Below are 27,180 nucleotides of genomic sequence, written 5' to 3' on the forward strand. Positions count from 1 at the left end.
GTTGTAAAAGTTCAGAACATCAAATTAAAACGTCAAATGTTCTTTTACTAAGCATATTATCTGTAAGAATCAAGTTTAGCTTTTAGAATTTATGAATCATTTGATTCTATATGTGATTTTCAGAGTGATATAGCGTCCATTGAAGTTGGGCAGCCAATCATTTCAAATGAATAAATATGACCTCCATAAAGTTATGAGACTTCTGAAGAAAGTCTGTTTTATTAGGGTTTTTAATTAATGTATTTTAAATTTTTAATGTTATTTATTTATTTGTTTGTTTGTTTGTTTATTTATTTTGTCCAATACACAATGAAGGTTTTAGTGGGCATATATCTATATACACATAATAAAATACATGATGAAGGTTATAGAGGAGATACTCATAGTAAAATATATGTTAGAAATAATAGAAAAGAAGATAAACTAATAGAACATATCAATGAAAGAATAGAAGAAGAGATATAGGAATAGAAGAAAGGTATAGGAGATATAGGAGAGCAATAGGACAGGGGACGGAAGGCACTCTAGTGCACTTGTACTCGCCCCTTACTGACCTCTTAGGAATCTGGATAGGTCAACTGTAGATAATCTAAGGGTAAAGTGTTGGGGGTTTGGGGATGACACTATGGAGTCCGGTAATGAGTTCCACGCTTCGACAACTCGGTTACTGAAGTCATATTGTTTACAGTCAAGTTTGGAGCAGTTAATATTAAGTTTAAATCTGTTGTGGGCTCTTGTGTTGTTGTGGTTGAAGCTGAAGTCGTCGCTGACAGGCAAGACATTGCAGCATATGATCTTGTGGGCAATACTTAGATCTTGTTTAAGGCTTCTTAGTTCTAAACTTTCTAGGCCCAGGATTGAATGTCTAGTCTCGTAGGGTATTCTATTTCGAGTGGAGGAGTGAAGGGCTCTTCTGGTGAAGTATCTTTGGACATTTTCAATGTTGTTTTTTTGTCGTTGAAAGATACTCAATCCTTTGGGAGTTGGACAGCACATAAGTGGGATTAATAATAAATAATAAGAAAGAAAGAAAGAAAGCAACAATAGTAGAGAGTTGGATTACAAGCCCCCCGTATCTCTACCAACTGTACTATTCTGTTATACTGAAAGGCCACAAAAGAAATAATAATTGCTAGTTGATTCAATCTAAAGGTACTTTGTATTCTTTGTATCTTTTAGGCCTGGATGTACAATGCACACAAGCAAACAGGCTTTTTAATAACAGTGTCCTTTATGGGGATTAAAAAAAAGGGAAAAAATAGTACTAAGTACATATTAATTAATATTGATAAAGTACAGATTTCCCTCAAGGAACAACTCTACTCAAGAAAAGGAAGAAACCCCCCAACTGGTTATACCTTTTTAAAGAGGATTACACTACCTCAGATTAGATATTGGCCTGATGCCGAGAGATAAATAAGAAAGAGATGCATTACTTTACATCAGATAAATCCCTGTTGCTCACAGATAAAAGGCGTACTTTGAGGAATGATTTATATAGCCTACTTCCTACAAATAAAGCTGAGTTGATTTGCCAAGCAAATTTCACATAGAACAACACTCGGAAGAAATGTGGAGATTTTTTTTCTTGAAGAAGAATATCAGCAAACGTCAAAAAGATTTAGCAGATTAACAGAGTTGGAAGCAGTGATGGGCTCCTATGGATAGGGTCAAGTACGCAGAACCGGTAGAATTCTTTTCCTTCTTTTTTTCCCTTCTGGGTATGTTTTTCCTATCGCAATAAATGAGGTTGAATGTGTATAATTTTAGAAGAGCTGTGTGTGCATGTTTGTGATACAGATAGAGTTTATATAGTAAATAATGTACATTTTTGTATGCCTGTGTGTAATATGTATGTACCCATAAGGGATTTATATACATAGAATTAAATAGTATATTTCGGATGTTCAGTAATAGTAAATAGATAGGGAAATTGTATCTCTTTGAGGTGAGGAGAGGCCAGGTGCCCTAACCTAAACCCTTGAGGTGAGTGACGTCAAGTTGGCCACATTTAAGCCAGTCACATGACATTTAAGCCACCACAGTCACATGATCATCAAGCCACTCCCACCTGGTCACATGCCTGGCAAGCCATACCAACAAAATAAGCCACGCCCACGTGTGATAGTAAAGTTTTTTGCAGCCCTTCATTGGTTGAAAGGGACCTTGAAGATCATCTAGTCCAACCACCTGCCCAAGCAGGAGATCCTACACCTGCCTATACCTAGGATCGAACTCATAACCTCCTGATTGTGAGGCAAGAACTTCACCTATAGGTCCTAGTAGCTGGGCTTATGTCCAACGGGTGAACTGAATAGATCTAGATATTCATAAGAAGAAATGGAATTCAATTCAGTAGATCAGATTCATGTCCTTGGCCTAATAGTAGAAACAAAAATATAAACATGTTTTATTCTGAATTCTGGCCTGAGACATAGAAACATAGAAACATAGAAGACTGATGGCAGAAAAAGACCTCATGGTCCATCTAGTCTGCCCTTATACTATTTTCTGTATTTTATCTTACAATGGATATATGTTTATCCCAGGCATGTTTAAATTCAGTTACTGTGGATTTACCAACCACATCTGCTGGAAGTTTGTTCCAAGGATCTACTACTCTTTCAGTAAAATAATATTTTCTCACGTTACTTTTGATCTTTCCCCCAACTAACTTCAGATTGTGCCCCCTTGTTCTTGTGTTCACTTTCCTATTAAAAACACTTCCCTCCTGAACCTTATTTGACCCTTTAACATATTTAAATGTTTTGATCATGTCCCCCCCTTTTCCTTCTGTCCTCCAGACTATACAGATTGAATTCATTAAGTCTTTCCTGATACGTTTTATGCTTAAGACCTTCCACCATTCTTGTAGCCCGTCTTTGGAACTGTTCAATTTTGTCAATATCTTTTTGTAGGTGAGGTCTCCAGAACTGAACACAGTACAGTGTTCCCTCACTTTTCACGGGGAATGCATTCTGAGACCGCCCGCGAAAGTCAAATTTCCGTGAAGTAGAGATGCGGAAGTAAATACACTATTTTTGGCTATGAACAGTATCACAAGCCTTCCCTTAAGACTTTAAACCCCTAAATTGCAATTTTCCATTCCCTTAGCAACCATTCAGATTATTACTCACCATGTTTATTTACTGAAGTTTATTTAAAAAAATATTTATTAAATGCAGACGAAAGTTTGGCGATGACATGTGACATCATCGGGTGGGAAAAACCGTGTTATAGAGAAAAAACCCGCAAAGTATTTTTTAATTAATATTTTTGAAAAACCGTGGTATAGACTTTCCACGAAGTTCGAACCCGCGGAAATTGAGGGAATACTGTATTCCAAATGTGGTCTCACCAGTACTTTATATAAGGGGATCATGACTAACTATATTTTGTTGTACAATCCTGCAAGAGTCATTAAGTTTGAATCTCTAAGTGAGAATCTCTAAATCTCTAAATCTCCATGCTTCACTTCTTGGCCACATAATATTTAATCCAAACTCAGGGTGGGTTCAGAAAAGCTTAATTATAGGTAGGCAGCCTCTAGTTTCAGAGCTATCTGAATTCCTCCCTTATCAAGGCTTTGTGTAATAAAAGGCTTTGTGAATTAAAAGATTTGATCCAATGTAATTATTGTGTAGGACGCAACCCGCAAAATGAATTGCTAGATGACTTCAAAGCATCAGACTGAATGAATAATTTACTAGTTGATTCAATTTGTTGATTTTAATAAAGTGAACAGCTCCATCTATACGATTTGTGCACTCTGTTTGTGAGACTCCTCAGAAATCTCGGTGGTCACTATTATTGAAAATGAGCATCAGTGTGTTGGCGCTGTTTTCACACAGCACATTGTAAGATTGAAAATGGGCTTAAATGTGTCAAGAAAAAAAAGTACACCCAAGATATCTCCCCAGACAGAAAACAACATAAAAATTCTATTTTTGTCTTTGGGCTTGATAAAGCCCTTATCCTTGAGGTTCACAGTTCCACTCAAAATGTTAATTTTACTTTAAGCTACTAAGTATTACCCATTCCTGCTCTATGTATCTTATATATACATATACACCTCTGACTTGGAGATTGTGTTCTCACCTTGAAAATGGTTTCTGTATTTGCACAGAATATATGCAGTGTAAAACTGCACAAATCTGGCTAGATCACTTAAAATTGGTGGCAGTGCTTTGTGTTTTTATTGATTGATTGGTTGATTGATTAGATTTATAGGCTGCCCCTCTTCGAGGACTCAGGGTGGCTTACAACATGTGAAAGAAAGCAATATAATATTGCTCCAAAACCCTCCACCAATTAAGGGTTTAGAATTTAAAACAGGAGAGTTGCCAGTCTATTTTCTCCTGTTCTTTTTGTTAAGTTGGTCATTTGTTGGAATGAAGTGGGAAGGAAATCTATTTTTCCCCAAACTCATTCCACATTCTATTTTCCTGAAACATGTACAAACACAACCTTATCTGCTATGTTATAACCTTTGTCAGGTTATAACCCAATAACCTGATAAAAAGAACAGTTCTATTGCCCCTTTTCTTATTACTTCATTTTCTTTCTCCATGGAAGCTTTTCTCATAAAAAGAGGAAAGGCAGTGGGGGCCAATGCCCTTTGGGTCATGTTAAGAGTGGAAGCACAATTAGCATACAATCCCTGAGTACAATCATTTGCACCATTTGATCAACCTCAGCATCAAAGACCAATTATTTTATTGGGTTTTTTAAAAAAGGTATTGCAAACCACCCCTCGTTGGGGCAAGATCAAAGCGTCAGTTCTCTGTCTGATGGAATATCTATTTATCTGCAATCTTTGGCATGACCCAGGGGAAGAGCCTTCTCTGTGGCGGCTCCGACCCTCTGGAATCAGCTCCCTCCAGAGATTAGAACTGCCCCCACCCTCCTTGCCTTTCGTAAACTCCTTAAACCCCACCTCTGTCATCAAGAGTGGGGGAACTGAAATATCTCCCCCTGCCTATGTAGGTTTTTTGTGTATGATATGACTGTATGTATGTTTTCATATATTGGGGTCTCTTGTTTTTTAGACTTTTTAAATGTATTATTGTTATTTTAGAATCTAACTATTAGATTTGTCATTATATATTGTTTTTTATCCTTGCTGTGAGCCGCCCCAAGTCTACGGAGAGGGGCGGCATACAAATCTAACAAATAATAAAATAATAATAAACAATGAAAATATTGCTCAGGCTGGAATTTGTTTCCTGGCACATATACAATGTTAGGAAGAAATCATATGGTACTATATGTCTATATATCCTATTGGTCTATATATATATTTCAAACTACAATGAGCCTCAGCCACCATAACCAATGGTGAGAAAGAGTAGCATTTGTGCCCCCAAAACCTCTGGAGGACATTAAGTTGTCTCTTCTTAATGCCTTCCTTAATTTCTTGATGCACAATTATATTTTCTTCATGCATTATCATTTTTAAAGAACAGCTGCAACACAGGCATTATGAGTAGTACACCTTCTTAAATTGCATAACATTTTTTACCAAGCTCTGTGAAAAAATAATAAAACCAGTCTTAGGAATCTCTAGATATTTACTACATAAAACATCAATAGGGGTTTTGTACAGTTCTACCATGCCTCTGATAATTATGCTGATAGGTCCAATGCTTAAAGCTGTGCAGTTAAATCATTACCACCTTATTACTTTGATCACCTGGAGCAGATAACTTGAGATAATGCAGGAATTACTACACCTGAAACCTGAGATTATTTGGCTTGAGGTTATTTTATATGTTCATCACTTTATTACCACAGCTAAAAAAAAGGTCAAAACTACTTTAAACAGAGGTCCCTCTTGAGTAAAAGAAAGAAAATAAGAACAGGGGGTGAGAAAAAAATGCTAGACTCAAGCAATTGCAGGTGACATCTTCGAACAGAGTAGTCAAGAAATTTCTTTGTTTCTTTCCAGAAAAATCACCTTGTGGGATGAAATAGCCATTTAGTTTCTATGTCAGTTCAATCTCCAGCCTGCCAACTGTGTTGTTACATTTTTTATGATGTTTACACCTGAAAGTGCCAATTTCCTACACAAGCCACTGAACATCATGAGACTAATGATTTTCATCTGCTGCTGGGATGACTTGGAACTGAGGTGGCAATGGGTTTGTTGGTCTATATACAGCCCACAGATCAAGGACTAAAAATCTTCAGAATCTGGTCCCGTGTATCAGCTAAATAATTTTAAATTGCATTGGTACTAGTCGAGTATCAAGGATAGTGTTTTTCAATCTTGGCCTTTAGAAATTTATTTATTTATTTATTTACTTACTTACTTACTTACTTACTTACTTACTCACTCACTCACTCACTCACTCACTCACTCACTCACTCACTCACCCAAACCCACCCACCCATACATCCATTTACTTACTCACTCACTCACTCACTCACTCACTCACTAACGCACGCACTCACTCACTCACCCACCCACCCACCCACCCACCCATTTATTTATTTATTTACTTACTTATTTACTTACTTACTCACTCACTCACTCACCCACCCACCCACCCACTTATTTATTTATTTATTTATTTGCCAAACAATTATAGAGTGATAATTTGTACATATTAAACATTTGATAAGTAATGATAAAAAGTAGACAATAGGACAGGGACGGTAGGCACAATGGTGTGCTTATGCACGCCCCTTACAGAGATAGTCTAAGGTTAAAGGTTTTGGGGTTAGGAGTAGAAACCACAGAATCAGGTAGTGCATTCCAGATGTTGATTACTCTGTTGCTGAAGTCGTATTTTTTGCAGTCAAGTTTGGAGCAGTTGACATTTAGTTTAAGTCGATTTTGTGCTCCTGTGTTGTTGCGGTTGAAGGTGAAGTAGTCGTTAACAGGTAGGACATTTTGGTATATGATTTTATGAACTATAATTAAGTCGGAACGGAGATGGCGGAGTTGTAAGTTGTCTAAACCAAGAATTTCAAGTCTGGTAAGTAAGGTATTTTGTTGTGAGAAGTGGAATGAAGGACTCTTCTTGTGAAATATTTCTGGACTCTCTCTATTGTGTTGATGTCAGATATGCAATGTGGGTTCCATACAGGCGAGCTGTATTCTAGGATTGGTCTGACAAATGTTTTGTAAGCTCTTGTTAGCAGTTCAAAATTACCAGAGAAGAAGCTGCAAAGGATTAGGTTAACAACTCTTAAAGCCTTTTTGGCAATGTTGTTGCAGTGGGCTCTAGGACTTAGGTCATTGGATATGAGTACTCCAAGGTCTTTGACAGATTGAAGGTTATCAATAAGTTCAAATCCTCCAAGTTTATATTTAGTATTCTGATTCTTTTCACCAATGTATAAGACAGAAATGTGTGAGATATTACGAGATATGGAACAAATTCTATCAATGGTTGGAATAGAAAGGGACCCCAAAGCAAGAAATAACTAGGATTTATAGAATTGAGAAATAAAGTTATGTATGTTATTACAATAAGGTGAAATTGGATAAGACAGATTTCAAATAATTATGCATAGAAGTAAGATGTCCTTATATATGTTGTTCTGTCGGGCTCTCTGGTAGACTCCTCCCAAAAATTCACAGGTACAAATTTCACACACACACACGTTTGAAAATTCAAAACAATGTTCTTTATAATGAAAATTCATTTAAACTAAGCCCTCTTTTGGTATAGCAAAGAGCACTCGTCTCCAAACAAACTGGTAATTTGTACAAGTCCCTTATCAGTTCTGTGATACTTAGCTTGCAGCTGTGAGGCAATTCACAGTCCTTCTTCTTTCACAAAGTGAAACACACTTTGCTCTGGTTTAGTTTCAAAGTGGGGAAAAATCAGCACACAAAAGGTCAAAGTCAGTAAAGCAGTCACGAAACACAACGATCAGATAATCCTCCACAATGGCCAAACCCACAGGCTGCTATTTATAGCAGCCTTACTAATTACCACAGCTCCACCCAACCACAGGTGGCCTAATTTTCTTTGATAATAATCTCTCAGTTGTTGTTGTCTATGCATCGCTCTCTGCATGCGTGGCTGTATCATTAACTCTTGTTCTGAATCCAAGGAGGAGCTAGATAATCGATCTCCTTCTGAGCTGTCTGCCCCACTCTCCTCCTCCCTGTCACTCATGTCTTCTTGGTCAGAGGAGCCTTCATCAGCAGATTCCACGGGGGGGGGGGGGGAAACAGGCCTGCAGCATGTGGATGTCTCCCCCACATCCACAGTCCTTGGGGCAGGAGCTGGGCCAGAGCTAACCACAACAATATGTAAACACTGAATAGACCAAATCAGGGATGGGTTCCACCTACCTTCACCACTGTCTAGCATCGTGACACTGCGTGCATGAGCACATGTCTCCTCATGCAAGTTCACTTCCGCATATGCTCAGAAGGTGGATTCAGCCCGAAACACAGCCGAGGAGCTGATCAGCTGAGCTTCAGGAGAAAAAATAAAGCTTTGTATTAACCCGGGGGTGAGCGAGAGGCCTTTTTTTCAAAGCAGGGAATGACAAGCAGCCATCCAAACACAGGAAAGTTCAGAAAAAAGGCCACCCCTATGTGATTTTTTAAAAAGTTTATTTAAATTTTTAAATTCAATAAAAAAGAAAGATATCTCAATATATACATGCAACTCATTACCCATTTCTATTTCAGTATACAAGTATTCTATTTCTAATTGATTACATTCGTCATTAAAAAGATAAATAGGAAAGTAAATATTTATTTATTTATTTGTTTGTTTGTTTGTTTGTTTGTTTGTTTGTTATCTATCTATCTATCTATCTATCTATCTATCTATCTATCTATCTATCTATCTATCTATCTATTAGATTTGTATGCCGCCCCTCTCCGAAGACTCGGGGTGGCTAACAACAATATAAAAAGACAATGTAAACAAATCTAATATTAAAAACAATCTTAAAAACCCCAATTTAAAGAACCACTCATACATACAAGCATACCATGTATAAATTCTATAAGCCTAGGGGGAAGGGAAATTTCAATTCCCCCATGCCTGATGACAGAGGTGGGTTTTAAGGAACTTGCAAAAGGCAAGAAGGGTGGGGGCAACTCTGATATTTGGGGGGAGCTGGTTCCAGTGGGTCGGGGCCACCACAGAGAAGGCTCTTCTCCTGGGTCCCGCCAAAAGACATTGCTTAGTCGACGGGACCCGGAGAAGGCCAACTCTGTGGGACCTAACCGGTCACTGGGATTTGTGTGGCAGAAGGCGGTCCCAGAGGTATTCTGGTCCAATGCCATTTAATATTGTCTTATTAAACGTAAATATTTATTTGTTATTATCTAAATTTGTATAGGTCTTTTGTCATTTCTTTGAGTTATTCTATTCTGAATCCAGTTGTACCATTTATCCCATGGTTTGCATGTTTCGTCAACATTTGTGCCCTTAATGTCTCTTGTCATTTCATCCATCTCTGCACACCTGTAATTTTTTTTCAATTATTTGCCTTTCTGATGGAGTGTCTTGATTTTTCCAATTTTGGGCATATGTTATTCTCATTGCGGTGATTATATGGGTCATCAGATGAAGTGTTGGTTTAGAATGTTTTTGGTCCCATATTCCTAATAGAAAAGCTTTCTAAAAACCCTATGTGATTTTATTGGTCTCTGGAAGATGCCAGGATGGTTACACTCAGGGGTGGGCTGCCGGATTTGGGGGGACGCAGTGGGGTAGCAAAAATAGAGGGGTAGCAAAAATAGAGCTCCACCCAGAGCACCCAATTTGCACTGAAAGATGTTGAAAGAAAATACAGGGCATCCTGCATAAGCCATACCCACAGTGTGGTAGTAAAAATTTTTGTAGTCCTTCACTGGTTACACTGTGTTCAATGCTTTAATGTGTATTTAATAACTTGTGTATTTAAAATATGTTTTAATGTGTATTTAATAAAAAAAATTAAAAAACAAGAAAAGAAAATATGTGGACTTCAGCTTTAACCTTCAGATTTTCACAGACAGTGTCCACTCATCTTCAAGTGGCCAAGGTTGAGAAACACTAATCTAGGGCATATATGTCCAGTCAACAAAGCAGTGGAAGTGATGTGCCGGTGCCTGGAGGCTGTTGGGGCCTGGATGGGTGTCAACAAACTCAAACTCAATCCAGACAGGACGGAGTGGCTGTGGGTCTTGCCTCCCAAGGACAATTCCATCTGTCCATCCATTACCCTGGGGGTGAGAATCATTGACCCCCTCAGAGAGGGTTCGCAACTTGGGCATCCTCCTCGATCCACAGCTCACATTAGGGAAACACCTTTCAGCTGTGGTTAGGGGGGCATTCACCCAGGTTCGCCTGGTGCACCAGTTGCGACCCTATTTGGACCGGGAGTCACTGCTCACAGTCACTCATGCCCTCATCACCTCGAGGCTCGACTACTGTAACGCTCTCTACATGGGGCTACCTTTGAAAAGTGTTCGGAAACTTCAGATCATGCAGAATGCAGCTGCAAGAGCAGTCATGGGCTTTCCCAAATATGCCCATGTCACACCAACACTCCGCAGTCTGCATTGGTTGCCGATCAGTTTCCGGTCACAATTCTGATGCACGAATTCCAGCGACCAGTCAGGCCCCACAGAGTGGGTCTTCTCCGGGTCCCGTCAACCAAACAATGTCATTTGGCGAGACCCAGGGGAAGTGCCTTCTCTGTGGCGGCCCCGGCCCTCTGGAACCAACTCCCCCAGAGATTAGAATTGCCCCCACCCTCCTTGTCTTTCGAAAGTTGCTTAAAACCCACCTCTGCCACCAGGCATGGGGGAACTGAGATATACTTTCGCCCTAGGCCTTTACAATTTTATGCATGGTATGTCTGTACGTATGATTGATTTTTATATAATGGGCTTTTAACTGTTTTTAGTATTGGATTTTGTTATATATTGTTTTATTGCTGTTGTTAGCTGCCCCAAGTCTGCGGAGAGGGGCGGCATACAAATCCAATAAATAATAAATAAATATATGTAAAAGATATTTAAATCGACCTATACAAAAAAAATCTATTTGTATTTGGTGAGCAAATCTCCATATCAAAATTCTAGAGGGTTCATGATCACTGAATGTTGGCAGCATAGATTCTCCCCATATTAAAACAGGAAACAACAAATCTGCAGGGCAACTCCAAAAATGGTTGGGGGAAAAATAAGGAAGCTCACAGCAATTTCCACAAAATAAATTCAAAGGTAGGATGCTATCTCAATCACTCCATGGTCTTCAGATCCCACTCAAAGTTGGAACAGACTTTTGAACAAAGTCTGGAACCAGCTCCCTCTGGAGATTAGAACTGCCCCCACCCTCCTTGCCTTTCGTAAACTCCTTAAAACCCACCTCTGCTATCAGGCATGGGGGAATTGAGACATCTCCCCCGGACCTATACAGTTTATGCATGGTATGTTTGTGTGTATTTTTGCTTTTTAATAAGGGTTTTTTAGTGATTCTTAAATTATTAGATTTTTTGTACATTGTTTTATTGTTGTTGTGAGCCGCCCCGAGTCTGCGGAGAGGGGCGGCATACAAATCTAATAAATAATAATGATTATTAAAACGTGGCTCCTATTGACTCTACCTTCAAATTTGGACTAGGATGTCATCTCTTGCCATGTAACTGGATGAAGATCCCAGGGTCTGCCCCAAAACTTAACACTACAGTTGCCACAGCTGTAAATGAAGAGGTGGAAATGGGACAAAAACATCCTTTTTAATGTGTAACATGGACACATTTTCTTCATTATCTTGGAGTTTCTGCTTAAACTTAGAGTCTAACATAAATCAACTTTAAAGGTCTAATTTGGGTTAGTGTCATTAAAGAGTGAGCCCATGTAACAACTAATACAGTTGTCAGAGAAGTGACCCTTTTTGTAGCCCATTAAAAAAAGAAAATGGATTAAATCATTATTTAAAAGGAATACTAAAATCAAACAGAAAACAGATTTGACTCTTATGAATATGCATAGCCCAGGCAAGTGAGGCAGGCATGATAAATATACAATTGGTTGGGGGGGCACCAATTTAATCACGACACTAACAAGTGTCCTAAATAATATTTCTTTTATGATTCTCTTCTCCTGGAATTTTGCCATTTAAAAGGACTGCAAAAAATGAAGGAAAGGAAAAAAGAGGAGGAAAGGAAAGGAAGAAAAAGAGAGAAATGAATGAATAAATAAATAAAACAAGAACATAAAAAACATTTCATTATAGCACCATTTCTTCTGTAGCCCTGTGCATGCTTTAAAAAAATATCCCATTGGCATCACTAGTAATCAAATGACAATGTTAGTCTGAGCTGGATTTCACCCTTAATTCATTATTAATAAAGAACAATTTTCTTCTCAATTAATGAAGGCAATTAAGCCTTTCACAGTTAACACGTTACTGGTGGAAGTAATAGGAGATTTCAAAGGTCACTCAAACAAATCTCCTCCTGATGCAGAAAAATCTATTACTCTAGCATCCTTTCTAGGTGGACTTTAAAACCGCTAATAAAGAAGCTCACTGGCTCCTAAAAGAGAAGGTTTCGCTATGAAAAAGATTCACTGACTGTGAAGTTTTTCATAATGCTTAATCATAATCCTTTTTCTTCTCAAACAATATCACTGGTTTGCAACTTACACAGAAAGAACAACAGGAGATAAATTTGCAACATCATCTGGATGGTTGCCCTTGAAACGTTTGAATGTCACTGCTTCATATCATATTCCATCTTGGCTAAATACAGCAGGTTATTTCAAATATTTCTTATACAACTTGGTCTCCTAGCCTTTCTTTATTATCTTCATTTTCCCCCCTAACATGTTCCAATTTATTTATGTATAATTCTGATATACGGAATGGGCCATGTATCTCCAATAGAAATTATAGAATTACCAATTTTTTTCGGATTTAAAGATGGACCGTAGTTTTCGGGCAGAAAAACAGGGGAAAGAATCTGCTTAACAGGTATTCATCTGGCTAGCATCCTTAGTCTGGTCAGCTTTAAATCTTGGCTATGGCTTTTAAAAAAAACTTTATTTGGAGAGAGTAACAATGAAAGAGCTTGCAAGCAAATAAGAGCTGGGAATATCATTAGCACCTGGAAAGGAATACAGTGGTACCTCGGTATTCGACCACAATTCGTTCCAGAAGTGTGGTCGAGAACCGATTTGGTCGAGTACCGAATTTATTTATCCCATAGGAAATAATGGAAATGGATTTAATTGGTTCCCAGCCCCTGTTAACTCGCTGGGAACCAATGAAATCTATTTTCTTTATTTCCAATGGGATAAATAAATTCGCTACTCCAAGCTGCAGGAAGGGTGGGGGCTGCTGAAATCTTGGCAGCTTCTGGGGGCTCCTTTCCTCATTGCTTCCTTTTATTACCTGTAAGCAGCTTCAAAAACTTTCTCCTTCCCTGTGGCTCCAACACGCGGTGATTTCCCTTCCAGTAGCAAGAGCGCCGGGAAGTCACGTAATGAAGGGAAACTGCTGGAGCGGCAGCAATTGCTGAGATGGCTCTGTCGGCTTCCCTTCACCACGTGACGTTCCCGGCGCTCTTGCTACTGGAAGGGAAATAGCTGATTTCAGTAGCAAGAGCGCCGGGAACGTCACGTGGTGAAGGGAAGCCGACGAAGCCATCTCAGCAATTGCTGCCGCTCCAGCAGCTTCCCTTCATTACGTGACTTCCCGGCGCTCTTGCTACTGGAAGGGAAATCGCCGCGTGTTGGAGCCACAGGGAAGGAGAAAGTTTTTGAAGCTGCTTACAGGTAATAAAAGGAAGCAATAAGGAAAGGAGCCCCCAGAAGCTGCCAAGATTTCAGCAGCCCCCACCCTTCCTGCAGCTTGGAGCTCTTAGAGAGCTCCTCAGCCCCCCTGAAGCTGCCGGGATTACATTTCAGATAATGAACAAAATTTTCTCTGGCTGTTCGGTATCTGAATTTTTGTTCAGATACCGAAGCAAATTTTTGCCAAAAATTTTGTTCGTTATCCGAAATGTACGAGAAAGGAAGCGTTCGAGTACCGAGGTACCACTGTATTTGAAGCCAATAGAGCAATGGAGAAAATCCTGAAAAGACTTAGGGCTTGGAAAACATTATTTGCAGAAAGTAACAATGAAAGAGCTTGCAAGTCAGTAAGAGCTGGGAACATAGTACCTGGTTAGGGCTGAAATAAACATTCGGAGCAAGTAAAGCAATGAAAAAGCCCCTACAATGACAGGGTTTGGAAAACATTCTTCATAGAGAGTAACAATGAAAGAGCTTGCAAAAGGATAAGAACTGGGAACATCGTTAGCAGCTAATTAAAACTGTGAAAAAACCCCCTACATTCAGAGTATAAGACGCACCCAAATTATCAGCCTATTTTAGGGAGGAAAAAAGTGTGTCTTATACTCTGAAAAATAAGATATTAACTGGTGATTGAAGAGTCCTGTTAAAACAATTCACTGTGATTAGGAGTCATAAGGCTCTTGTATAACATTATGCCATAAAGTACAGTATAGATGGAATTATGGTTGGACTGATATGGCATGTATGTCATTCTGGAATCACCCTCCAAATAAAAAGAGATTCCAAGTTTCATTCAGTTTGTCTTGAACAATGCCTCCTTTTTTTGAGCCAAATATCTTCCAAATCTCAGCCCAAGTCCCAAAGGTTCAAAGTTCAATGTTTGATATCTGATGTTCTTTTCGTATAACCTAATAAGTAAAAAAGGAATGACTCGGACAAGTGAACCTCAAAATTAAGAATCTGTACTTGTATCCCCTCAATCTGAATCAGTAATTTAATTCTTAAAACCACACTTAACTACAAAGATACAATAGTAGAAATGCACATGCTGTGCCTTCCTCCCCCAAGCTACCTATTCATCTTGTTAAAAGATGCAAAATCATTTCCAAAATGTTTCTTTTTCAGAATATTCGCTTGATTAATCGTGGTTGCATAAAAATAGTTCAAAACCGTCTTTAAATTGGACATGCTGATCTTCTACCAATATGCAGCTGACATGTTACTTATATTATCCATTACAAAAACTAAATAATAACAGGTTTATCAATACGGTAAAGGAGTCAATTAAATAAATCTCAACTGTTCCTTTTAATATGACCTTTGAAACACTTGAAGGTTTGGCCTTTACTTTCCAGATGCTGTGTCAATGCAAGAGTACCATAAAAAAATAACAACGTCAAGATCATGACAGATATTGATAAAAGTGTTGTGTGTGATGGTTAAGAAAACTGCAGATACTGCACTAAACCCAGAAATAAATTTTAGCTATATTCCTCCTTAAACTACATGATACTGAAGCCGTTGTCTTTTAATACATTTCCATGACATACGGATGTCAGTAGTAGTCGCCCTTCGTCATTTGACCAACCTCACCCCTCTCTTCTTGCAACAATTTTAGCTGAAATAATAATTGCTTTAAGAATGGAGAAGGCAGAAGTAGGGAATTGGTGCATTACATAACCTAACAAAATGGGTTGAATGAAAAAAAAAAAAAATTTAGAAAACCATCATCGCTGGGTGTTTTCAATGGTCGTTGTTGTGGTTAGCTCTGGCCCAGCTCCTGCCCCAAGGAATGTGGAGGTGGATGCAGGGGGAACATCAACATGTCATGGGCCTGTTTTATTGCTGACAGAGTCAGGTAGTGAAGTTTCCTCGGAAGAAGAAGGTGGGGGTGACTTGGAAGAGGGGGACTTGGCAGACAGCCCAGGAAGCCAATCTCCATTACTTTTGGTAGATTCGAATGATAAATTGCTAGACCCACGCATGCGTAGAGTTATGCATAAGAGAGAACAACTGAAGAAATATTACAGGCGATAGAGAATCCACCTGTGGTTGGGTGGGGGCTCACGTAATTGTAGCAGCTGTTAAATTGGCAGTGTGCGGGCTTAGCAGCGTGGAGATTATCTGATCGTAGTTGTTGGGAGTCACGGAGTTTGAGAAAATAAATCCTTGTAAGTTTTTGCCACGTCTGGAACAAACAGTATTTATGCCGAACTTCACAGTACTGGTCTATTGCTGATTTATTGCTTGCCTTGTTATCGGACTGTAATCCATTACTGCCTTGTTTATACAAGAAATCCCTTTGAATTCTAAAAGGGAGTTTTGTTTCTCTTTTGTTGAGATAAAAAACATTTACTGGACTTCTACTGCGAGTGTGTGTGTCTGTTTTGAACCAATTTCCTTTTCATTGGAGGCTGGTACTAGAAGCCGGCAGAACAATCGTGGAGACTCATAGCAGCTCTTTCGCAAATTGGCTCCCCTGCTTAGCAGTTGCCTTCCTGAGCCAGGTCACCTGCACTAAGACTTCAAGGATTTATAACTTGCCCAAGAAAGAAGATCAAGAAACATGGCCGCAATCCCGTCCAGTGGCTCCCTTGTGGCAACCCACAACTACTACCGATGATAGTTGGGTTCCACCTCTAGTAACAGCTCCTGTGGAAGTGCTAAGTACTCTGGAGAGGTCATCCCGCACCCTCCAGGCCTTCCCAAGTCTGATCCTGGTGGGCTAGTTTGTACTTTGGAAAACATACCCATCCAGTGATGACAACTGTGTCAGAAACTTTAGAAAATTCAGGGGCCTTCCAGGTAGCCTATGGCATGATCACCTGTGACCTGGCCCAGGAAGTCATGAGGAAGTGCCACGTCAGTGAACCCCACAATTCCAGCGTGGGTCCAACAGCCTGAGGAAGGCCAGTGTTCAACAGCCAATGCTACAGCCCATTTTCCATACCCCTTCCCTTTAGAGTAGTTTAAGCTGAGTCTGAGTACAATTAATTTTAGACATGGGTTTTTTATAAAACTGAAAATGACAACTTTAAAAAAAAAACAATTTACACACGCACCATTCTTTTCTACTTACTTGGAGATCAACACAACTACGTCATTTTTTCCCCACCGCCTTGATAACGTGTTTTTTTCCCCCCGTTCATTTTGTACTTGTTGAATGGGCAGTCCTATTGTCTACTTGTTATCATTATTTATCTAATGTTTTATATATTTATCTAATGTTTTATATTTATCTAATGTTTTATATGTACAAATTATCACTCTATAATTGACAAACAAACAAACAAACAAACAAATAAATAAATAAAGTAATAAAATCCCAGCAGCCTTTAAAAAGAAAAAAGAAAAGAAAAATATCAATTTAAGAAACAAAGAACCCTAAAAGCTTCAGAGGTCCATAACATTTAAGCCATAGTTAATCTAATTCCAAGTTCAGTGAACTTGAAAATCAGTGTCTGACTGAGTACAAAATACCTGTGTTATTAAAAGCTAAAGGAAGGAGGAGGGATTGGCTAAGGATAATTCCCAAGGAAGTCCATTCCTTAGCAACGGACAAGTTGGCACACTTCTACAGTATGGTTTTGACGCCAACCTAGGTCTGTTTGACCAGATCCACTTTAAGCCCCTTTCTCAAGTTTTAACAAAAACATATCACCAGTTCTTTAATTTTAAATGTATTAGACTCCCGTATTCTTTTTATATTTTTTTATATTTTAGGTTTGGTATGTATGTGTTGTTTGGTTTTTAAATATGATAGGATTTTATATGCTTATTTTTAATATTAGATTTGTCTTGCTATAATATTGTTTTTTTTTAGCCACCCCAAGTCTTCGGAGAGGGGCAGCATACAAATCTAATTTATTATTATTATTATTATTATTATTATTATTATTATTATTATTAATTCTAAAAGGAAAAAAGAAAGTAGTGGGCTGAAATTGCATAAGGAGTGAAAGTAAGCTCCATTTAATTTAATAAAAAATTGTCTCTAAGAAGTGTAGGGCTGCATTATAACAATATCAATTGATCTGCCCCGATTTAAAAGTAAGCGTCTTTGAATTCAGCAAGTGCCATTTCCAAATATACAGATACAAACAGAATCATTGGCTAGGAATCCAGAAATCTGGTGTTGAATTTGGAGACTCCTAGAAGGAAATCTCTTCCCTCCCTTCCTCCCCCCCCCCATTTTTTTTGATAAAACAGAGTACTTTGGGGATGAAGTCCAGGATAAAAAAAAGCAGAGTCTATTTTTTAAGATAAGATTGTCAATATTTAGAGAAATCAATTCCTTAATATCCAGTTGCGTTGTCTATTGACTTCCTGTAAACCTCAGAGTGTTACATTTGATCTGCATTGTGCCACTGTATCATAGCATTTAATTTACAGAGTAGACCTTCCCTGATGTAATTATTGAGGTTCTATTAATATGTGCACTCTTTCAGCGTAATAAAATCCTTATTTATTTAAGTCACCCTTAACAACATATACTTTAAAAATGCTACAGTTAAGTATGGCTCTGGCTCTGATTGGCCTAACACATGCAAACTCCAAATCTTAACTAGCAAATGCTCTGTCCTACACATCGGCAAAAAAAATCAGAACTCCAAATAAAAACTGAATAAACAAATTATCACAGATAACCCCCACTTGGTTAAAGAATACTAATAACAAAAGACCTAAGTGCCAAAGCCCACTGCAACAACATTGCCAAGAAGGCTTCACGAGTTGTTAACCTAATCCTACATAGCTTCTGCTCCGGCAATCGCACACTACTTACCAGAGCTTACAAAACTTTCGCCAGACCCATCCTCAAATACAGCTAATCTGGTGGGAACCCATACCCCATCTTGGACATTAACACCCTCGAAAATGTCTAAAGATACTTCACCAGAAGAGCCCTTCACTCCTCCATTCAAAACAAAATATCGCCGGCTGACTTACCGGCCCCACGGCGCTGTTGCTGAAGGGCCGGGCAGACTCGGACCCTTCAGATGGCGGCCGCCATCTTGTTTTCGGCCGAAATCTCGCGAGGCGAGATTTCGGCCGAGAATGCCCAGCCACGTGGCTGGGCATGACGTTGGGTCCGGGCGGGCCTGCTGGCCCTATTTAAGGGGCAGCAGGCCGGGAAGAAAGCCTTTTCGCCCGGACCTGGCTGAAGAGCAGACACCCACCCGCCCTTCCCTATTTTGCAGTGTGCCTAGTGGGTCGCCTTCGGGGGCCGAATGGGAATTTTTTGCAGCCTCGCCCATTAGGCCAGGCTGTTTTTTCGCCCATTCCACACTGGGGAGATGGATGTGCGGTTAGGGGGTGCTTGCATTTAATTAGGTTAATTGGCTTACCTCTGGTCATTGGGTAGGCAGGTTAGGGGCGGAAATCTGGGTGGTGGTTCAGCAACTGCGCGTTCTCCCTTGGGCATCTTTGGGGATGATTGACAGGTTCTCTCCAAGACCATGGTGGGTGCTACCTGCGCACTTGGGGGGAACCTGTCTTTGGGTCCCGCTATTGAAGTCCCAGGGTAGGGGTGAGCCGGCGGGACCCCCCTCATGCAAGTGCATGGCAGGGTCTCAGGTGAGGGAGAGGTCCCTCACCTGGACCAGCATCGACTATGCCCTTAGTTGCCCAGGAATGTTGACCTTTTACGTCATTTCCGCCCCGGAAGTGTTTGTTTGACCCTGCAGGTCCACTGTTTCCGGGTCATAGTTGAATATGTTGATTTATGCAAATTATGCTAATTCATGCTAATTTAATTAATAAATTATGCAAATTTATTATAATAAAAATGACCCAAGTTTAAATCCAGCTCTGGTGTCCGAGTCGTTACTCCGTCTCTTCTGCAATACCCTACGAAACTAGACTTAGCATCCTGGGTCTAGAAAGCTTAGAACTACGACGCCTTAAACATAATTTAAGTATTGTGCACAAGATCATATGCTGCAACATCCTGCCTGTCAACGAATACTTCAGCTTCATCCACAACAACACAAGAGCACACAACAGATACAAGCTTAATATTAAAAGCTCCAAATTGGACTGTAAATTGGACTTTAGTAATCGAGTTGTTGAAGCATGGAACTCATTACCGGACTCTGTAGTGTCATCCCCTAACCCCCAACACTTTACCCTTAGACTATCCACAGTTGACCTCTGCAGATTCCTAAATGGTCAGAGGCTAGGTACCCGAGGTGCCTTCCTAATAGTGCAGTCTGGTGCACTGCTCTGGTAGTGGCCCATTGAATTCGCAATTATGATGTGACAACTCCAGTCTGTTTTTGCCGATCCGTGCGTGCCATGATCTTTTTTTTTCAGAATTTTCCATGATTTTTAGCTCTCTGAGTATGCACAGAAGGAAAATCGTCCCTCTGCATATGAGAGAATGACAGAGAGAATAAACTATGCTCTGTTATGGTGTTTGCAACACCATCAACCAATCAGACATAGCTCAACTAAATTAAAACACATTGTTGGTTTACATATTGCCAACCCAACTGTTAGGCAGAGCCCTAACAGTATTGTAAAATACTTTCTTCACAATATTGTGAACAGGGTTGTGTTTGAGCACTGCAATGGTAATCCTCAGAAAGCTCTGATGCTATAAATTGGGTTTGTATTTTTCTTCCTAGAGGGAATTATGACATGGGAAGAAATTTATCAAAACATAAATTAGGTGAAAAATTCTAAAGGGCAGTTTATGCCCAACTACCCTCTTATTCAGTAGTATTTGAAAGAAATTAAGAATTTTGACAAATTGTGGATGTATTTATACACTTGTATTTACTTTGCTATGGCAAATTATTGTTTAAGTGGAATTGGGAAAGACAATTACCAGCTAATAAAACATTGTTCGTACCTCCATTTTTCCCCTTTTATTGTAGATTCAGGATGGATAAAGTAAAAAAAAAGTGTTTTATATTGATTGCTGCTTCCCTCTCTATATTTGACAGCTGGAGTATTAAAACAAAACTCTGAGTAAATTAAAGCAATAACAAAATTACACAGGGCAGCTGTTTCAGCTCTTTTCACACAACAATGCTCTTTAGAAAAGCTAATGAATCTAATGGAATTGAACAGATTCTGCCAAAATGGCAATAAATGATTTAAAATGTATGGGAAAGGTCTCCTGAAAGCAATTTCACTAGTCAGTAAAGGGAAAATATGTAAGTGCTCTTGTTTAAAATAGCATCAAGGTAGAGATAGAGATGGTTTCTAGAAGTCAAGCCTTATCGATGATTTATTGCATAAAGAGCATTGTTTTTATTCTAAATACTTCCTTAATCATTTGACATGTGTTTGCTCATTTATCATACATTTCCACCAAGATAATATTCTTTAGTTATATCATCTGTCCAATCTTCTCTACTGATCTGATTAGATTTTTTAAAAATTTTTGTAGTTTTCTTCTACAAACAGACATATGGATACTCATCCAATATATGGTACCATAAACCATCAGTGATTCTAAATGCTTGACATTGTATGTTAATGAGCTGCAGAATTTCATTATAATTTATTTTTATTGAGTCTGTTGGAAGTGATTACTGCCCAATTATTTTACTGTTTTTCAATTTTGTTATGCTTTTTTTCAGACACTGTCTACTGAATTGTTTTATTCCTGAGTCCCTCGAAGAAGGGCAGCCTAGAAACCAAATAAATAATACTCAAAAAAAACCTTCCGATACCTAATGATGCATATAATAACCGTGGCCATAAGCCCAAACTATGGAAAAATGAAAAGATCCCATTAGAAAACAACATTATTTAGCATACAAATCCAATTAATAATAATAATAATAATAATAATAATAATAATAATTATTATTATTATTATTATTATTATTATTATTATTATTATTATTATTATTATTATTATTATTATTATTATTATAGACAAGATTTTCAAATGTACAGACATGGACAAAATGACCATGGAAATCAAGTGTACAATTAGCAAAGAATTTGATGAGATATGGAAAAACTGGTATAAATGGATGGAGGAAATAAAAAGGGTAATATGACACAAAGTAGTTGTACTGATTAAATAGATAAATACATACACACATGGATGTGCAGCAGGCAGGACAGGGTGGAATGCAGTTCCACAGGTGGAAATGAAGCTGAGTGCGCAGCTCCAGCTGATCGGCAGCTATCACTTCCTGGATTACTGGTCTCAACTCGGCTCTCCTTTTTTACCCTGCTGCTGTGTCTGTGCTCCTTGCTTTTTTCCTCTTTCCTCCTTCCTGGCCTCGGATTCCCTCTCTCCTGTCCAGCTCCCCTCCAGCCTCATGCGGCCACCTCCCACTGGAGGTGCAAGCAGAAGGCATGGGTGAAAGCGGCGCTGGCAGCATTTATGCTTCTGGCAGCACCTGTTCACCTAGCTACCCAGCCTGAGATGGGGGAGGGACCCAGGGAGGAGAGCCTGGGAAACATAAAGCAAATTGTCACCCCAGCGAGCGACACTGATATTGTTGTAAGTCAAGGGCTTAACAGTTCACTTGAACGATGATGATCATTCAAGCAACTCCCACCCAGTCACATGACCATTAAGCTACACCCACAAAATAAGCCACACCCATAGCATGGCAGTAAAAAATTTGGCTGCCCATTACTGCATACACATGATACAGACAATGAGTAAGGGAACATAAACGCAATAATAGCTTTCGACATATTAACTTCTGTTTTTACTTCTCAAGGCTACTCTGTGATATTTTTATACACTTATAAGTATAATTAACTACTACTAATCTATTTTACTTACCACACTTATCCTCACCCTTTGAATAATATATATTGTATATAGATGTGTTAATAAGGAATGTAATAGAATGACTTATGATCTGTAAATGACAAATGTGAACAATATTTGTTTAAGTCTTTTGTATTTGTGTAAAAACCAATAAATAAACTTTTAAAAAAGAGAAAACCAAATAAATAAATAAGTAAGTAGGTAAGTAAGTAATTAATTAAGTAAGTAAGTAAGTAAGTAAGTAGAACTGAAAACTTGTATCCTTTAAACTGGATTAAGATTCTTTAAGTTAAATGGGCTGAATTTTAACCATGCTTATTCACCAATAAATCCTAACGCATCCGACAAATATTACTTCCTGGTAATAATAAAGATAGAATTGTTGCCTGAAGCCTGGTATTTTTCTTCTTCTGAAACATGGAATATACTTTGATTTGTAATTAGCTTGAAAGAAGCTCACCGCAAGAGTAACTTTTACACACAACTTTTCATTGAGATAGGTCATAAATCAAACTTTAAACAATATTTTCTTCTGGGAAATGGAAAACAAGACTAAGCAATTGGAAACTCATCAAAATAATAAGAAATTGTATTGCTGATGAGGCAAGTGTTTTATTTCATTGTTGACATTCAATCCAATAAACGCAATGAATAATAATGTTCAATATTAGCTAGAAGTTATATCTCAGTGACATATGGGAAAACCTCCCTTCTTTTCATTCAATAAAGCCAAATTACTTTGCTCAATCTCTGCAAGTAACATTTATAAGCAAAGTTTAGAGCCCTGATTTATATTAAAACAGCTATACTATATCCTGAAACACAGTAATCAGGTGCCGATTGCTTGCTAAAAATATTAACATTTATACTGTTAATTGACATTTAAGTTGCTATAATGATTTATTAATCCTACTTTTCAAATTATTTAATTATCCCAGTCAAATGGTAATGAATCATATTTATGCTTCAAATTGCTCTCATAAATTAACTTTTCAAATGGTTAATTGGATAAAATAAGGTCTTATGTTACAGACAGTTCAGAAAAAGATACATATATATAATATTTTAATTATGCTTCTTAATAATTCCTTTGCAATATTGCTGGCCAACATTGTATTAATTAGTACCTTAGGAGCAATCACCCTCTATAAATTAATAATGGATAGCAATTTACCTTCCCTATCAAATAAACAAAAGTATAACAAAAATTTCATAGGAAGGAAGGAAGGGAGGGAGGGAGGGAGGGAGGAAGGAAGGAAGGAAAGATTTCCAATCTTTTTGACAGCAATTATAAATGCATTTACATTTTAACCTCTTTCTCTAAGGTTATATCATAATTCTTCTTTCCTTCTTTCCATAAGCAATCCTTTCACACCCATAAATCACAAGTTCATTTTTCTGTTTTTCTTTCAGCAATAATTCGTGAGGGTTTTCCAGTCCCTAATAAAAATAGTTGTTGATCTTTCTCTAATTAAATAAGTTAATGCTGCCATCTTTGGTAGTTCTGTCATTTTCGCCAACCATTCCTCCATTGTGGTATTTCATTTTTGGATATATAGTAGTTTTACAGCAGCAATAAGACATATCCAATTAGCGTTCAGTGGCTCTTTTCCAATTGACTATCCATTAAACCCAGCCAAAAAAGAAAAAGTTGTGATTTCAATTGTAAAGCTACATTTTTCTCTCTCTCTCCGTGTATCTAGATGGTTGCATTATATTTTTGTTCATTCAAAATGTGTAAGTGAACCATGTGGATTTACATCTTTTTAATGAATGTTAACCCTCAAGTCAAATTATCCCTAAGATCTTGCACTTCTCTAAAATTAGGATTGCAACCATCATCTCAAACTAATAACTGCAGATAAACTGGGAATCTGATATTTATTTATTTATTTATCTATTTATTTATTTATTTATCTATCTATTTATCTATCTATTTATTTATTTATTTAGTTAGTTAGTTAGTTAGTTAGTTAGTTAATTAATTAGTTAGTTAGTTATCTATCTATTTATTTATTTATCTATCTATTTATTTATTTAGTTAGTTAGTTAGTTAGTTATCTATCTATTTATCTATTTATCTATTTATTTATCTATCTATCTATCTATCTATCTATCTATCTATCTATCTATCTATCTATCTATCTATCTTTCTAATTAATTTGTATGCCGCCCCTCTCTGTAGACTCGGGGCAGCTCACAGCAATAGTAAAACACAATGTAAAATGCAAATCTAATATTTAAAAAAGTAAAAAACCCATAATTAAAAAACATACACACAGCATACCATACACAAATTATATAGGCCTGGGGAAGATATCTCAATTCCCCCATGCCTGATGGCAGAGGTGGGTCTTAAGAAGATATCTTGCTTATATTCTATGACTTGGGGGGAGGAATATTTATTGTAATTATTGCCCTATTAATGCAATGTAAACGGCAAAGATGCAAATAAATTACTACACCAAATTAGCAGATCAAATTATTCACTATCATGATTTGTTATTCTCAAAGTGGTGTCTATAGGATAAGCATCTGGCAAGGAAAATATTGTCAGCATAACAACAGCCAGCCAATCAAACAGTCCGAAACCAGACAATGGCTCAGAAGTATCTGAACAAACAACAATAATGCTAATATACACCATATTTAGAGGTCAGTGTTCTGAGAGATGAACACAATTCAAAGCACACTGATGATGTCTCCTTGAATGGTGACAAAATGTTTTCAGCCAAATTACCAAGGTCAGAGCTCAGACCAACAGCCCAATGGTCAGTATTGCTCTCACCAACATAAAGGGCTGCAGGAATATGCCTTAGAAAAAAATGTTCTTCCCATCTCATGTAAGGTTAGAGGTTCTGGACACTGCCTCTGGCCATGGTCCTTGTTAATGATGATTGTCACTTCTGAGCAAGAAAAATTTTGCCCTTCCTCCAAGATAAATCTGGTGACATTTCTTTCTCTCCAGTTCCTTGGCCTACAATTAAAGTGATATCCTGCTACTCTTTAAAAAAATATATCTCAGACTATGCTAATTTTCCTCTTCTCTAAAGGCAAAGGAAAATCAATACATCAGATACAGTATCTTGATTAGCTTTAAACTTGGTGATATAGACCAAGTTGGGTATATTGGTATGTAGTCTACAGCAGTGGTTTGCAACCATTTTTTTTTTTTGCCATGCCCCACCTAAACATCTCTAAAATCCTGATGTCCCCCCTCCCGTCCTGTGATATATAATTCTTACTATTCAAAAACTGAACTCCTACTCAGGAGGAGGATGCCTAAAGGGTCATTAACTTGGTTTAAAAATGGTTCCAATTGCTCAGGATGTCCATGTGCCACCTCTATGTTGGTTGATGAAGGCAGGATTTCCTTGAGTACCATTTGTTGGGGGTCAAGGGAAAGGGAGGGTCTTGCCTTCTCTTTCTGCTCAAGATCCCCAAGGACAATTGGTGGGTCACTATGTGACACAGAATGCTGGACTCGATGGGCTTTGGCCCGATTCAGCATGGCTGTTCTTACGTTCTTATGTTCTTATTTAAAACAATTATTGCTGATCTGCAGGCATTGAAGCCTTGATATCTATCTCATGAAGAGTCAGAAGATGCTATTTTTTTGATCCGAAGAGCCAGCTTTCTGGCTATCAAAAACTCCCACGTGCTTTACCCCATTTAGTCAGAAGTCCATAATGAAGAAAAGAACAGATTAAATTTTATGAATCCCAGCCTGCTAAGTGGATACTTCTAGGTTTCAATTATTTCTGACTTAATGCCCAAGTGTGTCTAATTTTCATTCTAATGCCTATGGAGAATCATGACTTTCGCATAATTCACGTTGATGCATTTTGACATTTTCAATGGCAGTGGCTCGTTCCATGGGAATACGCAAGCCATTAGAAAAGGCAATAACAAAATATCAAAAGGAAATATCTAACAGAATGAAAGGAACCAATTTAGGTTTGAGCAGAGTTAAAGTAACTACAAAAGAGATCAGAATCTCAAGGTTGTGTTCAATAAGCAGAAGAGTTATGTCGGAAACTCCGAGAGTTCTTGCCACTTTGATTTTCATATTTTCCCTTTGGGAAGCACTCCTCACTTTTTTGTTCTTTTTTTAAAAAAAATGAGTTTCCTTTCAGGTTTGTGGGGCATAGGAAATAATGTTACTTTTTTAAAGACAAAGATCAAAGTGGAAAGGTGAAGATGCCCGTTCTTTCTTTCTTTCTTTCTTTCTTTCTTTCTTTCTTTCTTTCTTTCTTTATTTATTTATTTATTTAATTTTGTCCAATATACAATAATACACAATGAGGGTTATAGAGGATATAATCAGGTAGAATATATTAAAGGGGGAATAGAGGAGAAAATAAAGGAGTGAAATATAACTATGAGAGAATAGCAGAAAAAGATATAGGTATAGAATGGATATCTATTCATACATATGGATACATATTCATAGAAATCATATTAAATCCTCATGGCAAACAAAATACAGTGGTACTTCTACTTATGAACTTAATTCATTCCGTGACCAGGTTCTTAAGTAAAAAAGTTTATAAGAAGAAGCAATTTTTCCCATAGGAATCAATGTAAAAGCAAATAATGTGTGCGATTTGGGAAACCACAGGGAAGGTGGAGGCCCTGTTTCCTCCCAGGAGATCCCTACAGA

At 38.0% G+C, this 27,180-nt stretch overlaps 1 long non-coding RNA gene and 1 pseudogene across 2 annotated transcripts in view; one reads left to right on the forward strand and one right to left on the reverse strand.

The window, feature by feature from the left end:
- The window catches only part of LOC139172524 (uncharacterized), a 535,209-nt gene that overhangs the window by 167,524 nt on the left and 340,505 nt on the right, over positions 1-27,180 (reverse strand). The window lies entirely within an intron of this gene.
- On the forward strand, positions 16,289-16,672 carry LOC139172523 (pancreatic progenitor cell differentiation and proliferation factor-like; annotated as a pseudogene).

The sequence above is a fragment of the Erythrolamprus reginae genome, chromosome 9, assembly GCF_031021105.1.
Source record: "Erythrolamprus reginae isolate rEryReg1 chromosome 9, rEryReg1.hap1, whole genome shotgun sequence".
Classification (NCBI taxonomy): Eukaryota; Metazoa; Chordata; class Lepidosauria; order Squamata; family Dipsadidae; genus Erythrolamprus; species Erythrolamprus reginae.